Source organism: Vicugna pacos, chromosome 6, assembly GCF_048564905.1.
Source record: "Vicugna pacos chromosome 6, VicPac4, whole genome shotgun sequence".
Taxonomy (NCBI): domain Eukaryota; kingdom Metazoa; phylum Chordata; class Mammalia; order Artiodactyla; family Camelidae; genus Vicugna; species Vicugna pacos.
Window position 1 is genome coordinate 10,159,439 of NC_132992.1, and position 20,971 is coordinate 10,180,409.

The 20,971-nt window shown below is 35.0% G+C and overlaps 1 protein-coding gene across 6 annotated transcripts in view; it reads left to right on the forward strand.

Moving 5' to 3' along the window:
* Positions 1-20,971, forward strand: part of ALDH1A2 (aldehyde dehydrogenase 1 family member A2) — a 274,620-nt gene that overhangs the window by 191,174 nt on the left and 62,475 nt on the right. The gene's annotated exons all lie outside the window — the stretch shown is intronic.

Consider the following 20,971-nt stretch of genomic DNA (forward strand, 5'->3'; position numbering starts at 1 on the left):
AATACAAATCGTTTGAAGCATTTACTATTAAAAAAACAAAACATTTTATTACTGAAATAAAACATGGCAGCTTTACGTCAAAGATTCATTGAGGATAGGAAATTATTTACACCTAACACCTATTAATGCCTGCTGCTTTGAGAACCCCTCAGGGGTTTAGATTCTCCAATTAGAAAATTCATGGCCTCTCTGTATTGTCATGGCCACTCTGCTGTGAGCTGACAGTGTGGCAAGCCTGATTGTCCTCGATTGCCTTCCTGCTGCAGAAATGGCCAAGTGATGTGGCTTGGCTTACATGGATAAGCTTCTCTGTTTTGAATTTTTACCCAAGTAACTGCTGAGATGTATAAAATTACTTAAAGCGACTTAGATGAATCAGATACCTGTTGACAGCCAATCTGAATTCCTTTTCCCACCTTTGCTTGTTTCCCCAGTATAACATGATTTATTTTATCTTTTGAATAATGACTGCATGTTAAGTGCTGTGTTAGAATGTGGGGGAAACTGAATGAAGGTGGGACCTTCCTTCAGGGAACTTAGAAAAGGGAAAAACTTTCATTTTAACCAGCAAAGCCTTAGACACATTTACATTTTATGTTATTACATAATTGTACAACAGCCCTGAAAGGAATAGGCTTTATTTCTTTTTTACAGAAAAGGAGACAAAGCTCAAAGAGTTTTAAAATTCTGTCTTAAAGATGGCTTAATATTACACAAGTGGTAAAAGGCAGACTGATATTTAAATGGAGGTCTTTCAACTCCAGTACTTCCGTTCTGGGTTTGTTCTATGAGGAAGATAAATACATGCAAGACTAATCACCTCAGTCCTCAGTGAATTTCCTACTTTGTTTTACATGCATAGACATGACCCTTATGGCATTTAACCATCGCTATTGAATAATTATGCAACTTCAGTCTCTACACTTGTCTTGAGGAGAACAGACTTGCATGTTACTTTATCCTAATAGTGTCTTTAGGAAAAAAAATGTATAAACCAGCCCAGTCATCATGAATTGGCTTTCAAAAATCCACCTTTATTATCTTTACTAAGTCAAAACACAACCAAATACTCTATTCATATTTCAGGGTACCTCTCTCAGATGCTATGAGATATCTGTTCCTTTCAGGTTTGTGAAGGGACAGTTCTGTTTGGCAGAATGCCTTTGTTGTAGTGGAGGACTGTCCCTGTTAGAGTTCTTAAAAGTGTTCCACCAGGAAGGGAATACAGTTTCTGAGATGGGGAAATAGATGACATTTCCTGACCAGGTGCCCAGAATTCTAGGATGCTATGAGATAGTTATAGAAGGAAATTGTACTTACAGGTTTTTTCCCCAAATGCCTGTATGGTGTTTCCCTAATAAAATGCCATTATGAATTTTAATTTTAATTCCCTTTGGTGGGTAACTGTGAGCCTGACAGCTGTGATGGTTTCATAAAAACTGCAATTGATGCCTGCATCGATACCTAGATTCTAGAGAAAGGGACATATGACGAAGGAATCACTTTATTTCAGCATATTTGTAACCAGCTCCTAAATCAATCAGGGTTGGCCATTCCCTTGTGCTTCTGCTCATTCAAAAACTAGCCCTCTGTGAGAAGTCATTAGGAGAGGGATTGGTTTTGAAGTCCCTTTCCTGTACCCTCAGATACCAGCCTGTGATTGTAAGAGCATAAAATTGTTCTTTAATACACCTAGGAAAATCATTTTCTACCTAACGATCACAATAGTGTGGCTGCCATCCTCTGGCAGAATTCCTGCTTCTACCTGTGAGGAGAAGGCAGAAAATGTCCTGGGACCTCACCTCTGAGTGGGATCCATTGGGAATGTAAATCACCGCTGTTTTCCCAACACATTTTGCTGTCAAGAAAGGAAATGAAAAATTATTTTGCTGTCACTTGTGTTGATTGTGCTGAAGAAAAAAAGGACTCAAGCAAAATTCCTTGTGCTGAATAATTTTTAAAAGACATTGTGAGAGATGCTTATATTTTCTGGTCAACCATGAAATCTGCTTTCTAAAGAAACGTCAACAAAATTTAAATTTAGAAAAAGCCCTGGAATGGGAATCAGGATATGGGGTTCCAGTCCCTATTCAGCCACTAATGGGCTGTGTGACCTTGGGCAAGTCATTGGACTTCTTTTCACAAGTTTGTTTATCTAACGCTTTCCATTTGCATAGATTATATCTACGGCCCTTTCCAGCTCTCTGAATGTATCTCTTCCTAACCAAAGCGGCATCTACTATATTTAGATCAAGAAATAAGATATTTATTTGTTAGTGTATTTTAAAATAGTGTTTTATTGTTTTAATAAGACTTATTTGTTAAAAGTATGAGCTCGGCATACTGCATATTTTCACAATATGAAACTAAAACCAGTTTGGGCGGGGAGGTGGGCCATTTCCTGTTGTTCTTAGTGATAACTTTGCGTAGGTTTTTAAATGTTTGTTATAGGACTCTTTTCCAGCTAAATTTCACTTTTTTAAATGGTATCTTTCTAGCATACTAGTTGCATGTTCAAGTACTAGACATAATTGGAAAAGAAGGCAATAACTTTTGACCCCAGAGAATGGACTCTGCCATGGGCGTGAAGATACATTATTCAAATAGTTATGAAACATCAACATGCACTTAGAGAAGGAGCAAGACAAACCTACAGTGTCACAGAAACTCTGATAAACTCTCTTATTGAGCACGCACTGGTGGTGACATGTGTTCTATATCCAGGACCTCAGATATGCAGAGCATTAGAACTAGGAAGTCCTTAGACTGAGATGACATCTTTCATTTAATTGGTAGTAGCTTTCTAAAGTGCCATGTTGAAAAGTAGTCAAAAGTTCAAGTGCAGAGTGTCATGATCAATTATCAGTGTCTGTTAAGGAGCTGGACAGAAGATTTGTATCACAGATGCCATCCACGAGCCTATCTTTGGTTGCCAAGTGCAGTATTCTCATGGACGAAACCGAAGGCTGGGGAAGGTGGGAGACTTGCTGAACATTTAGTGTGAAACCAAGACCAGAACACAGGTACTTCATCTCCTTCTTTTTATTTCCCTTTGGAAGGAAATAAAACTGTTAAGGTAGTATCTTTGTATAAATAAGCTCCTCGGCATAGTCAGCTTAAATAATGAACTATAAAGTAGCCACACTACATAATTGGTAGTGGTTGAAGGAGGAGACTGCAGTTCCAGATTGGCCTCACAGGTTTCAGATCACTCAAGAAAATTCCAGTGTTCTGGTCCAGTGCCCCAGAGAAAAGTAGTTCCTTTTGAACCACCTTCATTCTAATGGTTTTTGGCAGAGTACTGGGGTATGGCAGCCTTTTTAGGTTAAGTAAATAACTCCATTGTCTTGGTGATCACACTCGTATCCAGAATCATAATCTGGGTGAAAACTGTCTTAACCTTAGTTCAAACAAGGAAGAGTAAGAAGCATGGTATTAGTGAGATGCTATTCAGTGTAGATTGAGGGACCAGCTTCCCCAGATAGATGATTGTAGCATTCCAAGAACCTTGACTCCTGGAATTCAAAATATATATTGTTTTTCTTTTTGTTTGAAGAAAGAACTTGCTTCTCATGTAACACAAATACATATCAAACATTTATGGAGCAACAGCTTCTTCACTGTTCCTTTTCTAGGTACTGGAGATACAAAAATGAAGATGACATCGTGACATAGTATTTGTCCTTAAGGAGCAAACAGTCTAGTGGGGGACGGAGGTGAAGTATTACAGGACAGTGTGATACTAGGTAGACGTCAGAGGGCCAACAGTTAGCTCTGTCTAAAGGGATTTGGGAAGGCTTTACCGAGGGATTGTATTTGAACTGAGTTTTGAAGGATGAAAGATCCTGATGTTTTGTCAGGTAAAGAATGAAAGGAAGAACAGTATGTTCAAAGATCCTGATAAAATTTCATAGCATATTTGGAAACTGGTCTGGTTTTAGTCTAGGTACTCATAAGGAGGAACTTAGATCCACGGATTTTAAATGACTGATCTCCTCATTTTGTGGCACACTGTAAGACACTAGTCCACACATTGGTTTCCCCACAGGCACCCACACCAGTCTGTGTTAAGATACAGATACATCCGTTTTTTTTTAACATTTTTTTTTATTGAGTAATAGTCATATTACAATGTTGTGTCAAATTCCAGTGTAGAGCACAATTTTTCAGTTATACATGAACATACATATATTCATTGTCACATTTTTTTGTTCGCTGTGAGCTATGACAAGATCTTGTATATATTTCCCTGTGCTATACAGTATAATCTTGTTTGTCTATTCTACATTTTGAAATCCCAGTCTGTCCCTTCCCACCCCCCAGATACAGATATATCATTGATGGGAAAATGGTGTTGTTTTTGTCTCTGTTTTTAATTTACATAAACGGTATTGTGCTGTAGATGTTATTGCAACTTAGATACTTGGTGATGAATGGCCAGTGGTGAGACTAGAAAGATCGGTTGAGACCACATTATGAAGGAAACTGCCCCATAGGAAGAAACGTGTTTAATTAATTTATTTTGAAACAGTTCACTTGGCCACTTGACAGTTTTGCAGCAACAAGAAAATTGCACCAGGGCACTAGTCTGTTACAAACACCGAGGTACCAGACTGTGTTGTTTTGGATCCCAGCGCCACTGCATTCCTCGCCATGGCCAGTTCCTGTACCCCTCTGAGCTTCCACTTCCTTCGTCGTCTATGAAACAGGGATGGTGACAGGGCCTACTGTATGTCAGAATTTTTAAGGATTAATTGAGTTAATACATGTGAAGTGTCTGGAACAGTGCCTGGAACACAGTAAGCACTCTCATGTTACTTTCATTATTATTCTTTTGATCAATTTGTGTTTTCAATTCTGACTTAACAGTAAATTTCCCGATTATGTTCTTTCTCCTGTCTTTGGCCTAACTGAACACAGATATTTAACTTAAGGTTATAGTTTAGCAGAGAAGGTGGGTAGCAACCAGTAACGTTGAGAGGAATGAAAAAGCTCCGTATGCAGCGTCGGAAGGCCTAGGTTCACATTTTTGCCGTGTAAGTTATTTGCAGTATAAACTTGCACTTGTAACATAAACTTTAGTTTAGTCATCTTGCAGGGAAATACCTACGTCACAGATTCGTTATATAGATTAAATGAAATAATGAAAATGTTAAGTAAATGGGAGGTACCTAGTAATGTTAATAATCTGAATTATTTATTGAATGTGTGTTATCCGTGTACTTTGGGTTAAAACGAATTCCTCTCCTGGGTGACCTCTCTGCAGGTTGCTTTGGTCTGCATGGTGTAGTTGAGCCTGTGTGGATAGATGTGCTCTGTTAGCACAGCCCTTGGAGAAGGACTTACTCATAAAACAATCCTATCTTTCCACCTGTGGGTTCAGAGACCTGGTGCTTTCTCTGAAGCCCAAGTCCCCTCCTCAGAAGGATGTTCTCTTGGCTTCTGTCAGGCAGGTGTGGTTCTTTGGTTGAATTTATCTGAGGCACACAAATTACTTGTCTAATGTCTTAAAAAATTAGAATGTAAACTATATAGTCCTTGAAGCATATTCATCATAGGTATTTAGTAAATACTTTTGAATGTTGTTTCCACATCATATTATGGGAGCTGTTCCTTTGTTGGTCTTCCCGACTACAGAGCTGAGCATTTATTTCAAGGGTAGAGGCTGATTTTATTTATTTCTGTATCCTCAGTGCCTAGCTCAGGCTTGCCATATAGTAGGTACATAATAAATGATTGTGAATAATGGAAAAATTAATAACTTTAAGGGAGATAGAACAAAGATGCTAACCACCTCTCCTTTCATCAAGATTGTCCTTTCTTTTTCTTCTTTCCCTCCCTTTACAGCTCCTTCCTTCCTCCCAGTAACTAGTGTTGTGAGTCACTAGCCTTAATTCACCTTTTTAGAAGATAATATTTCTTTCATTTCTCCTCTTCACAAAAATGAAAGGTGACATGTCTTCATATAAAGAAATGGCCTCAGCCACTTCTGGAAAAACTCTACTGGTTAATCAGTTACTTTTAATTTAAATATATATGCTTAATGTTGAATTACATTGTAAACTCCCAGGCTGATTTATGGCCTCAGTCTGCCTTAATTAACATCGATTCTAGGGGAATAGTAAATGGGAATGGCCTTCACAATTGAGGCTGAACAATGAACTCTCTGGGTGTTGTCCAATTTGTAACATGATTTACATGGAAGCTAGCCCTTCCTTTCCCGGGGTTATCCCTTTTTCATCTGGTGTTTAGGACGGGTTATATATAATCCATAGATAGGAACATTTGCTGTCAAATACTTTTGCTGATTTAGAGCTAGGCCACAAAATGGTCACTATTAATAAAGAAGGAGAAAAAAAAAACCTAATCTGAGGCTTTGCAGGGATTCCAGGTTCTTGCTATGTGTCATCGCTTGTCCAGTCTGTGGCATTTTTATGAAGTGGCCATAATGAAAGTCAGATTAAATGCACAGGATATATACATTTAATCAACAGCCATTGGAGTCTGTGGTGCTGGAACAGTTATAAGAGCTCCGTGAATGCAAATTTATTGCAAAAGAATCCAAGGGGTGAGGAATGAATGTCTGCTGAATGGTACTACCTGACACAGGACACCAAAAAACTTTCCAGAGTGAGTGATTTAAGTGTAAGGTTTGGCTTGTAAAGCTGCCAGCTGCTTGGTTTCAAAACTTGAAACATTTCCAAAACATTGGATGAGGCACTTTATATGTGCACTAGAGTAAATACTCTGGTTTTACTGCCAATTTAAATGTGCTCAGTTTACAGTAATGAGCTTGTATAGGCATTACCTTGTTTATAGAAAGTGGAACAGGAAGAAATGAACATTAACCATTACCAGTAGCAACTCCCATTGCCTTCTGCCACATCACTGATGGCAAGTGTAGTTTCTTCCAATTTGAGAATATGTCACAACTGACATTGGTGTGTTTGTGGCTTTAATGTCAAGTTGCTTCAACATGTAACACAGTAACAAATGCTGTAATTCAAGGTGGCTCTGATAAGGCTGGTCAGACCAGTTGACTTTCTTACTATTTTTCCTAAAACAGATTCTCAGAAATGAGAATCATGGAACAGTAGAGAAAGTAGGTACCCTGATTACACATAGTTGAGTTTATTTTAGCCAAGTCTGTTTTCTACAAGCAAATCAGTAATGAGAGTCATTTGTTTTTTCCTAAAGAAATTATTTGGGTATGTTTTGGTGCTCTACATGGAAGCAGTGGCCTTTGTCTTTTGGGATGACTGGTATAGGAACCCCTTTAGCCCTCTACATGCAGATATATTTAGCCTGAAAGACAATTTTCTCAGCCTGGGAAAGAAAGAAAATATAGAAATCTAAGGAGACACTAGTGAGCACAATGTCTAGAAGGGAGTAGGCACTCAATAAAAATTGTTGAAGGAGAGAGAAAGGAAGGGAAGAAGGAAAGGGAGGGTGTTTAATAGGAATGGAGCATGGAAACCCATATTTTAAGAGAAATGGCCTCATGAGTTCAGCTGTGTTTAGACTAGACTTCTTTAAACAAAAAAGTCCCTACTGATTGCCAGGGACTCCTTGTCTTTATTTCTGTGTTTCTTTGCATGGCTTCTGAGAACGTTTTGGCCCAAGTACACATACTTATGAATATCTGGATTGTGCTACCCAAGGAATACCACACTTCCCCTACAGTATTAATTCCTTCTCCATTGTGTGGGATACTAGCAAAATGCAGAGACTGACCAGCACCACGAGCATGGTATCTGTGTGCAAATAGCGTGATTCTGAAGACACAAGTATATGGCTACCGAATTGTTCTCACGCCGCAGACTGTGCATGTTTTCTAGTTGGTCTTGCTTTAATGCTTTTTCTAACAGTAGTTCCATGGTGCAAAAAAAGAAAAGAAAAGAAAGCTAGTCACTCAGCATTGAATAGTTCAAAATATTGCATGTCTGAGTTTTCCTGGCAGATAAGTTCCACCTCTGTCGGTTCTCCCTGTCGTACCCTCTCCTTCCCCTCCACCCCCATCTCCCTGTATCCTTGCTTCCCCTCTCAATTCATTGTTTCTCAATATGAAGTCGGTAAGGCTTGTTTTTCTTAGCCTCTTGTATTTAAACAGAACTATGTTTTTTAAAATAAATATTTCTTTTCTAACACTATTTTCAATATTCATTTTCCATTATCTTCTAAAAGTCTCCTCTCCATGTTTCCTGTACAGTATTTTTCACTCCTTTTAGTTGCTACTCTTCCTAAATGTGATTAATTTATAACATATTTTTAAAATTCTTCTCTTTTTTCATGTCTTCCTTCTTTATATGACTCTATTTGACTAGCTTTATGAATTTCTGACCTGTTTTCTCTGACTCTATGGATTTTCACGATTTATTTTTGGCCCTGCTTGCCTGAAGGCACGCTGCTTACTCTGAAGACAGTGCTGTGGTAGAGGCCAGTGCTGAGACCCCAGGGGTCGCTCAAGCGCTGGAGCTACTGGTAGAGTCCGGGGAGGGAAGGAGAGAAGCTAAACTTGGCTCTCTTCCTTCTCCATCACACTCCTTCAACCTGGGTATCAGATAATCTTTGAGAGGAGCTGAAGTCAAGGAAGAGGGGCTGATCAGGCCAGCTGAATAATTTTATTAGGTATAGGGTTTCTTTCTTCTGCCTTATCCTTTCCCTGCCCCGGATCACACTCCCTCATTATTTCTTGTTTCCCTCAAGTGTTCTTTTAACATGTCAGCCCACACTGGTGTCTCCCTTCTCCGAAGCGAACTCCTGCGGTGCTTATCTCTACCACTCATCTTGGTACTAAATCATAGAGTGTCTTACGTTATTTAACTTTCCTGAAAGTAATCTTGTCTTTGAAACATGATTATAAGCTCCAGGACAGCAGAGTACATGTCTTCTGTAGATTTTCAGTAGTACCTACAAACAACTCCGTGTTTAGAATAGGCCTTTAATAAACATTTTGCAGTTTTTTCTGTGAAAGAAATTTCTGTTCAATTATTCCTTTCCCTCTTAGTTTCAACTCACACTGGTTTTCTTCTCTCAAACCTGTTTCACAGAGGAGGGGTGAGAGAATTTTGTAGCTCCCTCAATTTTATGAAGTGATTGCATTGCAACTAAGAGCCGTAACTCCTTCTTAGACTCTTCTAGATTATTATTTTTAATTTATATAAATTAAAAGATTAATAGTTACTGCCCATGATTTATACTTCTGACATTAAAGTAAACTATATACTCTAAAGGGTCCTTCTATTACAGTGGAGCTAGATCTTGTATGAATTAGTATGTGTGTATAAATATATGTACTTAAACTTCATTTTCCATTAATTTGTTGATACTGTATTGATCTTGTATCCTGGGACTTCGATAAATTATACTTAAATTATACTTCTAGCAACTTTTTGGTAGATTTTTTAGGAATTTCTACACAATCAAGATGTCTGAAAATAATGACAACATTACTTGTTTTTAACCTTTTTGCCTAAAAATATCTGATAATATTACAGTATTATATAGAAATAGTAGGAGCAGCTATCCTTGCATATATTACTTTTAATGTATTGCTTAATTAAAAGAACAGTGATCTGAAAACGAATCAAGGAGCTGAGGGAAAATGCAAAAGCTGGGTTTTCTCTAGAAGCAAATACTCTAGGAATAGTTAAGCTAAACCTCCACCCAACAACAGCATATAATATACATTATTATCAGGTTCACATGGAGCATTCATCAAGTTAGACCACATTCTGGGCCATAAAATACACTTTGACAAAATTCAAAGAGTAGAAATTTTACAAAAAATACACTCTCAGAACACAATGGAATTAAACCATAAATTAACAATAGAAAGATAACATGGAAAATCCCAAAATATTTGGAGCTTGAACAACACATTTCTAAATAACACATGGATCAAGGAATAAGTCTTAAGAGAAATTTAAAATATTTTGAACTAAATGAAAATACAAGTTATCAAAATTTGTGGGATGCAGTGAAAGCAGTATTTAGAAGGAAATTTATTGAAAAGATAACATGTACCCCAGTGTTCATAGCAGCACTGTTTACAATAGCCAAGACATGGAAACAACCTAAATGTCCACCATCAGATGACTAGATAAAGAAGCTGTGGTATATTTATACAATGGAATACTACTTAGCCATAAAAAAGAATAAAATAATGCCACTTGCAGCAACATGGCTGGATCTGAAGATTGTCATTCTAAGTGAAGTAAGCCAGAAAGAGAAAGAAAAATACCATATGATATCACTCATATGGGGAAATCTAAAAAAAAAGAAAGAAAAAAAAAGAAGACACTAATGAACTCACCTACAAAACAGAAACAGACTCACAGATGTAGTAAACAAACTTATGGTTACCAGGGGGAAAAGGGGCATGAAGGAATAAATTGGGAGCTCGAGATTTGCAGATACTAACTACTATATATAAAATAGATAAAAAAAATTTCTTCTGTATAGCACAGGGAACTATGTTCAGTATCTTGTAGTAACCTATAATGAAAAAGAATATGAAAAGGATTATATGTATGTATACATATATGACTGAAATATTGTGCTGTATACCAGAAATTGACACATTGTAAACTGACTATACTTCAATTAAAAAAAAAAGTATAGAGGGAAATTTATAGCATTGAGTACATATGTTAGAAGATAAGAGATAGTCTAAGCTTCTACCTTAGGAAACTAGAAAAAGAAGAGTAATATGAACCTAAATCAAGAAGAATAAAAAATAGTAAATTATAGCAGAAATCAATGAAATTGAAGACAGGAAAACAATAGAGAAAATCAATGAAACCATAGGCTGTTTCTTTGAAAAGATCAATAAAATTGATAAACATCTAGCCTGGCTAACAAAGAGAAAAAGAAAGAAGACACAAATTGCTAGTATCAGAAACAGGGAGAAGCCATCATGGACATTAAAAGAATAACAAAGGAATATTATGAGCAACTCTATGCCCACAAATATGATAACTAATGGACACATTTCTTAAAAGACATAGTCTGCCAAAACTCACCCAAGGAGAAATAGGTAATTTGAATAGCCTTTTATTTTATTGAAGAAATTGAATTTGTTGCTAAAAAACTTTTTCACAAAGAAAACTCTAGGCCCAGATACCTTTACTAGTGAATTCTACCAAATAGTTAAGGAAGAAATAATGCCACTTCTACACACAAACGTTTCTAGAAAACTGAAGAAGACAGAATGCTTCTCAGCTCATGCTTTGAGACCAGCATTACCCTGACTCCAAAACCAGAGATATCACATATAAAATCCCAACACCTACTAAATTGGTACCCAGTCTTAAGATAGTCATCACTTCTTGCCAGCTCCTTCACAATTCTTTTGAACGTAAGTTATCCTGACCCAGGACTTGGCCCTTAAATGGCCTCAAACTGTACTGCGTGACCTTCTGCTTCCTAGTTCCAAATGTTTGGACCTAAGAGCATTTAATTTACATCTGAAGACTGGCTTGAAAAGATGTACTGGAACCCAATCAAAAGCCCTTCCCCTGAGGCCGACCTAAGAGACCTAGAAGGAAGGAATAGTTGATGGTGGGAGCTGAGGATGGAGACTCACATTGGCGAAGCCTGGATAGACCTGTATCTGTTTAAGAAATTGAATCAGTAATGAATGATCTCCTCAATAAAAAATGCACCAGTTCAGATAGTTTCAGTAGTGACTTCTACCAAACATACCGATTTTCTACAATCTCCTCCAGAAAACAGAATCAGAAAACAGTTCCTACCAGAAAGAACAGTTTCCTACAAGAAAGGAAAACTACAGATTGATCTCTCTCATTAACATTAATGCAAAACCCTCAAAAATATTAGCAGATAAAATCTAACAATGTGTGAAAAGTATTATACACCACAACCAAGTGGGATTTAGTCCAAGTATACAGGACTGGTTCAACATTCAAAAATCAATTATTGTATCCTGTCACATCCACAGGCTAATGAAGAAAAATCATGTGATAATATGTGTATGTACAGAAATTAGCATTTGACAAAATCCAACACCCATTCATGTAAAAACTCTCAGCAAACTAGGAATACAAGGAAACCTCCTCAACTTGATGAAGAACATCTGTATAAAACCTGTAGCTAATATCATACCTAATGGTGAGGAACTAGATGCTTTCCCTCTATGATTGGGAACAAAGCAAAGTATTCTTTCTTCAATGTTGAATTCCTGTTCAACATTGTACTAGAAGTCCTAGATAATACAGTAAGATGAGAAAAAGAACTAAAAGGTATACAGATTGAGAAGGAAGAAATAAAACTGTCTTTGCTCATGACATGATTTTATGTTGAAAAATCCCTAGAATTGACTCCCCAAACCCCAGAAAAACAAAAAAACCTCTAGAACTAATAAGTAATTATAGCAAGGTTGCATGACACATGGTTAAAATACAGAAGTCATTTGCTTTCTTACACACCAGTTGAACAATTGGAATTTGAAATAAGGAACACAGTGCCATGTACAGTCCCACAAAAGAGAAATACTTAGGTACGAATCTAACAAAATATGTACAAGATATTTATGAAAAAGAATATATAACTCTGATGAAATTAATTGAAAGAGATCTAGATAAATGGAGATACATCCCATGGATAGAAAGACTCAATATTATTGAAATGTCAGTTCTTTCTAACTGGATCTCTAGATTCAATGCAATCCCAGTAACAATCCTGATAAATTATTTTGTAGGTAGCAACAAACAAATTCTAAGGTTTATATCGAAGGGCAGAAGAGCCAGTAATATTGAAGGAGAAGAGAAAAGCCGTAGGACTGACAGTACCCAACTTCAAGACTTCCTGTGAAGCTACGATAATCAAGACAGCATGCTATTGGCAAAAGAACAGATGGAGAGTTCAATGGAATAGAGTAGAGAGCTCAGAAATAAATGCAGACAAATATAATCAACTGATCTTTGACAAAGGAGTAAAGGCAATCATTGAGAAAGGATAGTCCTTTCAACATGGTGCTCAAATGAAGAGACATCCACATGCAAAAAAATGAATCTGGACACCAACCTTACACCTTTCACAAAAATTAACTCAAAATGGATCATAGGCTTAATGTAAAATACAAAACTATAAAACTTCTCGAAGATAGAATAGTAGCATAGGAGAAAATACAGATGATCTTGGGTTTGACAGTGAATTTTTATATACAACACGAAAAACATGAACCATGAAAGGAGAAATTGGTATATTGGACTTCCTTAAAACAAAAAACTTCTGATCTGCAAAAGTGAATGAAAAGACAAGCCACAAACTGAGAGAAAATATTTACAAGACACATGTCCAATGAAGAACTTGTATCCAAAATATACAAAGAACTCTTAAAATTCAACACTAAGAAAACAACTCAAACAATGGGCAAAAGATCTAAGACACCTTATCAGAGAAGATACACAGCCAGCAAATAAGCATATAAAAAATTCTCAACACCGTATGTCACTGGAGAATTTCAGACGAAAACAAGATGCCACTGCACACCTGTTAGAACAGCTAAAATAAAAAACAAAACATAGCAAAAGAGAAAACCTGAAAATGCCAAATGCTGACAAGGATGTGAAGCAACAAGAGCTCTCATGCATTGCTGGTGGGAATTCAAAATGGTAACTCAACTTTGGAAGACAGTTTGGCAGTTTCTTGCAGAGCTAAGACTAGTCTTGCCATATAATCCAGCAATCACTCTCCTAGGCATTTACTCAAATGAATTGAAAATTTATGTTCACACAAAAACCTGCACACAGCTGTTAATAACAACTTTATTCATGATTCCTCCAAACTGGAAGCAACCAAGATGTCTTTTAAAAGTGAATGGATAAACCAACTGGGGTACATCCATAAATTGAATGTTATTCAGCATTAACCGAAAAATGAGCTAATATGCCATGAAAAAACATGGAAGAACCTTAAGTACAAATTGCTGAGTGAAAGCAGCCAGTCTGAAAAGGCTACCTACTATGTGATTCCAGCGATATGACATTCTGGGAAAGGCAAAGTGAAGGAGACAGTAAAAATATCAGTATTTGTCAGGGTTTAGGGGGAAGAGGGAAGGATAAATAGTGGAACACAGGATATTTTGGGCAGTGAAGAAAGTATTCTGTGTTAAGTCATGGTGGATGCATGACATTATGCATTTTTCAGAACCTATAGGACTGTACAACACAAAGAGTGAAGCCTAATATAAACTATGGACTTTATCAATACTTGTCCATCAGTTGTAACAAATGTACAACACTAATGCAAGATATTAAAAGTAGAAGAAACTGAGGAGGGGAGTAGGGGGTATGTGGGATCTCTCTGTGCTGTTTTCTGTGAACCTAAAACTGTTCTAAAAATTAAAATGTTAACTTTTGAAGCCAAGACAGAATGACCAGGCAGATTTGAAAAAGAACAAATCAGAATTTTTAGACATAAAAATATAAACATTGAAATTACCAGATTAGAGCCAAGTGAAGGGAACTGGATGATAGATCTGAAGAAATTATTCAACTGCAACACAGAGAAAAAGGAGTAGAATAGAAACAAATGTCTGTCAATAGAGGGCTGATTGAATAAATTTACATACACCCACGCACGCATATCCACACGTGCACACACACACCTATATATTTATATGCATAAAATACATATTGGAACCCAAAGAAATCATTAAAAATATCTGCAGTATATTGTTAATTTTTTAAAAAGCAAGTTCTAAAGCTCATGTAAAGTTTATCTTGTTTTGTGGAATTATATACATATATGTTTGTTGGCCTAGAAACATGTCTAGAAGGATGGTCATGAAGATGTGAACTTAATTATTTCTGGATGATGAAATTTGAGGTGATTTTGTAACCTTTTCTTTACTTTCCTGTATAGTTTGAATTGTTCAGAAGAGTCTGTCGCACATTTACAAAAGCAACAAAACTATATTTACATAAAATATTTTTTAAAAGAGATGAAAAATGAGTGGTTAAAAGACATTGATGATGGGCTAAAAAGGTATAACACTCAGAGTTCCAGAGCAGAGGATAGAAAGAATGATATTCAGGGAAATGGTGATAATCATTAAGAATATTCTAAGGGGAAGGGTACAGCTCAGTGGTAGAGGGCGTACTTAGCATGCATGAGGTCCTGGGTTCAATCCCCAATACCTCCATTAAAATAAATAAGCAAGTAAATAAATAAATCTTATCACCCCCCCCAAAAAAAAAACAAAAAAAGAGAAAACCTAAAGAATAATAAAGAACATTCCAGAACTTAAAAGACAAAATTCACAAATGCAGCAAGCACAATGCTTAACTATCAAGATAAAAAAGAAATTGATACGTAAACATATTGTGATGAAACTCAAAATACTGAGACAAAGACAAGATCTGAAAAGCAACCAGATACAAAAGGTGAATCATCAGCAAAATAATGATCATCAGAGACTTGCAGCAGAGATATTTTGTAAACACCATTGCAGGAGAGAAAATATTGGAATAATATCCTCAAAGTTTTGTGAGAAAATAATTGTCTCGCTAGAATTGTATAACTTTCTAGGGGTTTCTTTTGAGCATGAGGATGTAGTAAATTTATGTTCAGAATTGAGACTTTACCCCCAATAAATCTTTACTAAATGTAATTCTAAGAAATAAAATAAAAATCAAGAAATCTTCTATATTAGAAATCATTTTCTGTATTAAATAATAATTTTATAACAAAGAAACCCCTGGAGAAGAGCAATTAGATTTTGTGTTTTAAGTCCTTTGTAATTATTTGGGAGGAATTTTAAGTATATATTAACTTTAGACTTTTCTTTGTTAAATATGAGTGATAAAATATCATGGATAACCAATGAAAGAACAGAAAGACTGTATACAACTTCCAAACTAATAAAAGAGGAAAATTAAATTGTAAAATGAACAAACGTTAATTAAATTTTAAAAAGAGGCAAGAAAGGAGAAAACAGGAAGTCAAATAAAACAAGACAAATAGCCTTAAGTCCAAATATCACAAAAGACATAATTTAACACAAAATATGATGACAATAAATACAATTGTATTAAACTTGCCAGTTAAAGGACAGGGATTTTCATGTTGAATAAAAAAATATAGCTGTAAATCATTTAAAGAGACACATCAAAATGGTAAAGTCATAATTGAAAGTAATAGGATGGGAAAAATGTATCAGGAAATACTAAAGAAAAGCTTAGGTGGCTTTATGCATATGAAACAAAATAGTCTTTAAGACACAAAGCTTTATTAGTAATAAAGAAGGTCACTTCATATTGGTAAATAGTTTTATTTTATCAGAGAATCTAATAGTTACACTAAAATTCACTAATAAAGTAAACTAAGATTTATAAATATAAAAATGAAGCACAGGGAAATATACACAAGATCTTATGTTAGCTCACAGAGAAAAAAATGTGACAACGAATATATATGTTCATGTATAACTGAAAAATTGTGCTCTACACTGGAATTTGACACAACATTGTAAAATGATTATAAATCAATAAAAAATGTTAAAAAAAACACAAAAAAATGATAGAACTAAGGGGTGTACTGACAAATCTGCCACCAGAGTGGCAGACTGCAGCACAGCTGTCTAATTATCAGTAGGACAAGCAGACAAAGTGTTAGTAAAGATCAGTTTGTCTGTTACTGGTGGTGTGAACTTTAATCACTTGATTAAGGTGCAGTCTGCCAAGTTTCTCCAGTGTGAAGTTACCTTTTTCCTCTTTGTAATTAATAAGAATCTTAAGGGGAGATACTTTGAGATTACATAAACATCCAATTTTTCATTATACTTTTACCTACTAATTTTACCATCCACTGACAATATTTGCCTGAAGCAGTTATTATCGTGCTGTTTGACAAATGATGATAATCTAATTGTCATTCCTTGTCAGTAGTCAAACAACTATTAGTTTGAATTCTACTGTTAAGAGCTTTTCCTTATCTGCCATTTATTTATTTATATATTAAAAATGTGTATTATTATGGACTTTTGGATGCCTGTTTTGTTCTTAAGGTAATAATCCATTACTACCATTATTTATTTTGCTGCTCAAATTATCCCAGTATTGCTCCCATTGGGAGCCCCTTCATGTTGGCTCCTGTGTCCTTTTGATATATCGCTGTCAATTTTTGAGCATGTACTTGATTTCTGGCACCACAATATTCCAGGATCATCTTGTGCTTTCCCTGCTACAGCCCTGAGGTAAACTGTTTCTTCAAGGAGGCCTGGTTAGAGAGGATCACATTAGACAGCATCCAAAACTTTCAAAATTGCTCAGAGAAGCTGAAAACTTTCAGGTAGTTTGGAGGTACTTGCTTTCTTGTGTGCCAACAGAGTTGTCAGTATAAGTTTTTTAAGTGCCATAAGGCTAGGTCTATGAAAATAGTAATGCAATAAAAATATCATGTATTTTAACCTTCAGCATACCAGGAAAAATAGTCATCACATTTACCATCTGGGCCCAGTGGAGATTATATAGCTTTAAAACTTAAAGTTATTTTTTGAAAAATTTCAAGAAGTAAAAGTAAAGAGAGAGTGAAAACAACAGAACAAGAATTTTGGTTCCTCATATTTGCATTATCATTATGTAATACTATTGAAAAATTTGAAGGCTCATAATTTTGTAGAAGAGAGCATGGCCATCTTTTTGTTGTAAACTACAAAAACATTTTCATTTTTAGTTTTATAAATGTAAATTAGATTGATCAATCCAATGAAATTTTTTATTTCCACCTAATATCTATCCTTCCAATCATAACCTTTTGTGTGTACACCTGTCTTCAGTATTTGTCCATTTATGAATCATATCAAGTAAAATTTTTCCCACAAATATAAAAGATAAATTAATTGTTAACATATTCTTTTATCAAAACAAGATGGTCCAGAGTTCTTGTTGCAAAATACTAAATGATTAAGTCCTTATTGAATGACTAACTGGGTCATATTTCCTTTTTGTGTTTTTAAGCATCTTGTTTGCTCTTTGATTCTTGTTAGAGAAAATGTATTTATTTATCCTAAAGACTCATAGTCCAAGATTTTGCTTATATAGTCAGTTTCACCCTCATTAGTAGTCTCTGGTGTTTCTGTCTCTTTGCCTTCATCTTCTGACTCATCTAACAATTGTGAAATGTCTTTCTCTGTTAATTTTCTTCTCTTTCTCATTATGGACAGAAATGAAAAATTCTGAATTCTTAATTATGTTCGGTAAAAGCTAAAAAGAAGATGACAAAGATGGTGTCTCCACCATTCTTTTATACTCTTTTGAGAGATGGTGCATTACTTTGGGCAATATAGTAACAAAACCAAAAGATAATGAAATAATGGTGATGTATTTACTCATTTATTTCTGAACAGTTCCGTAATTTTTGTTTCCTTATTATTTTAGGTTTTTTAAAAAGCATACTTAGAAATAATTTTGATGAGTGATGATGAAATAATTCCTAATGATGAAGTAGCAAAGTGTTTCAAGATGTAGGAAACGATCACTAAGATCTGATAATGTACTTCATTTTATTTTATTATTTTGGGGGGATTGGATAACATTATATCTTTATTTTTCAATAATCTCTAACTAAAATCTTATTTTTTCATTTATGTAAGTAGGCAAAAAACCACAATAGTAATGGTGTCTTTTCACTTTATCACCATTAGAAATCACAAATATTTTCATATCACAATACAGTTATAGTTACATTGCTTTCCTGCATTCTCTATTTTGCTTGTTTTCTGATCAACACACAGAAGGAGGTGAGCCAAAGGCAGCCCCATAATTTAATGTTCTTATTTATGCCAAGCAACAATAGTCTTCACACTGGATAGATCTGTTAAAAATTTAAACAATTTTAATGCCTTTATTTTAAGTTTATAATCTTGTTATTTGATGTGTTAATAAAGGCATACATATATTACTATTCTACAGATTTGTTTTTGATAACTGTATTTCAAAATGACTTGTTTCCTTTGTAACCTGAAATATTTTATATATTAGAAAAGATTATAAAATCAACTATACTTCAATACAAAAATTATTGAAAAGGGATCTGTAAGTTATACTAACTAGCCTGTCAGTAGGATCTGCCCTGAACTAAACAAAATCAAGAATCTTCCAGAAAGATCAAAGGCTGGTGCAGGGTGTAAGGATAGATTATGGTGGGCAACTAAATGTATCCATATCAAGGAATGTGAGTTTCATAAGGACAATAAGACATCAGTGAAATATGTTTTTAAGGTAAAAATTTTATTGAACTTAACATATAGATAGAGAAGACTATTTAAATGTATTTTTTCCAAACTTCTATATAGTACCATAATGTGTATATATATATATTTTTTTTAACTGAAGTACAGTCAGTTTACAATGTTGTGTCAATTTCTAGTGTACAGAACAATACTTCAGTCATAAAGGAACATACATATATTCGTTTTCATATTCTTTTTCACCATAAGTTATTATAAGATATTGAATATAGTTCCCTGGGCTATACAGTATAAACTTCTTGTTTATCTATTTTATATATGTTAGTTAGTATCTACAAATCTTGAACTCCCAATTTATCCTTTCCCACCCTCTTCCCCCGCTGGTAACCATAAGTTTGTTTTCTATGTCTTTGACTCTGTTTCTGTTTTGTAAATAAGTTCATTTGTCTTTTTTTTTTTAGGTTCCACATATAAGTGATATCATATGGTATTTTTCTTTCTCTTTCTGGCTTACTTGTATTTTAGATTAATAAAATGATCACTGGACCTAAATGATAGCAATAAAATAATTAATTTTATCCTATTAAAAATAAGTAATTTTTCTCTTTGATCTTTGAAAGACCTCCAAAATACAATAAAAGTCGTGAAATATCAATCCTTACATATAGTTATAAATGTTCAACAAAGAAGCCTATGAACTTAAATTGGATCTAATTATGTTCCAAGGGTGAAGAAGTTCTAGTCAAATAGTCAATAAAAGGAGTAAGGAATATTGGCAAGACCCATTCTCCCTTAAACCTGGTAATACTCTAGAAGTGAATTTTTTTTAATCGATGTATAGTCAGTTACAATGTGTCAATTTCTGGTGTACAGGGAGAAGTGAATCTTTAATGAAATTAACCTCTTAATTTTTTCCCCTTTTGTCACCTTGGAGGTTTATTGTGTTTCAAAATAGTATGCAGATTTGAAGAGCTGTGAATTGTTAGGAAATTTGTTAAGTGGAATAAAAAGAGAACTAGACCAGGGCTCCAAGAATTATAGATCTTAACTTAGGGTTGGACACAGTTGTGTTTCTTTGGGCTGAGCAATTCTGGAAGCCATGGTGTGGTGGAAAGAGCAGCAGCCTGCATCAGAGCCATGGTGACAACCTGCTTCTTTGGACTTCTAACCTCCCTCAATTTTTTCATCTTCAGTAGAGATAATAAAATCCTGTCATTAGGGTTGTTGTAAGTATTTAATGAACTACTGGAGACTGTTCAACTTGGAGGGCTAGAACTCTTACTCATCTTTCTCTCTCCTGTGTCTAGAAATATCTACACATTTAATGAATACATTATACAAATGAATACGTTATGTTAAGTATGTTAACAAACGACATATGAAAAACTGTAAAACATGCAATTTCAAGGTCATCATATTTGTGCTCAATACATTTGTATTAAGTGCTTTTACAGAGTTAAGGTAATTTTTCCCCTTATCTTAAAAAGCCTTCAGGAAAAGACTCCTTCAACCCAGGCTCACTGTATTATTAAATCAAGGAAAAAGCAAAGCTTTGAAATAATCTGAAACTTAATATTTAAAATTGCAGATCTACACTCACTTAACCTTGTCTGTGATTATTCAAATACCAGGCAGTAGCAAACCAGTTTATCATTGTGTTTGTTCTAAACTGACTGACTCATAAGTTTAGAAATTTTCGTGGTTGTGCCATAAATTTTATAGAGTAAAATATCTTTGTGTATGCTTTGAGCTTTC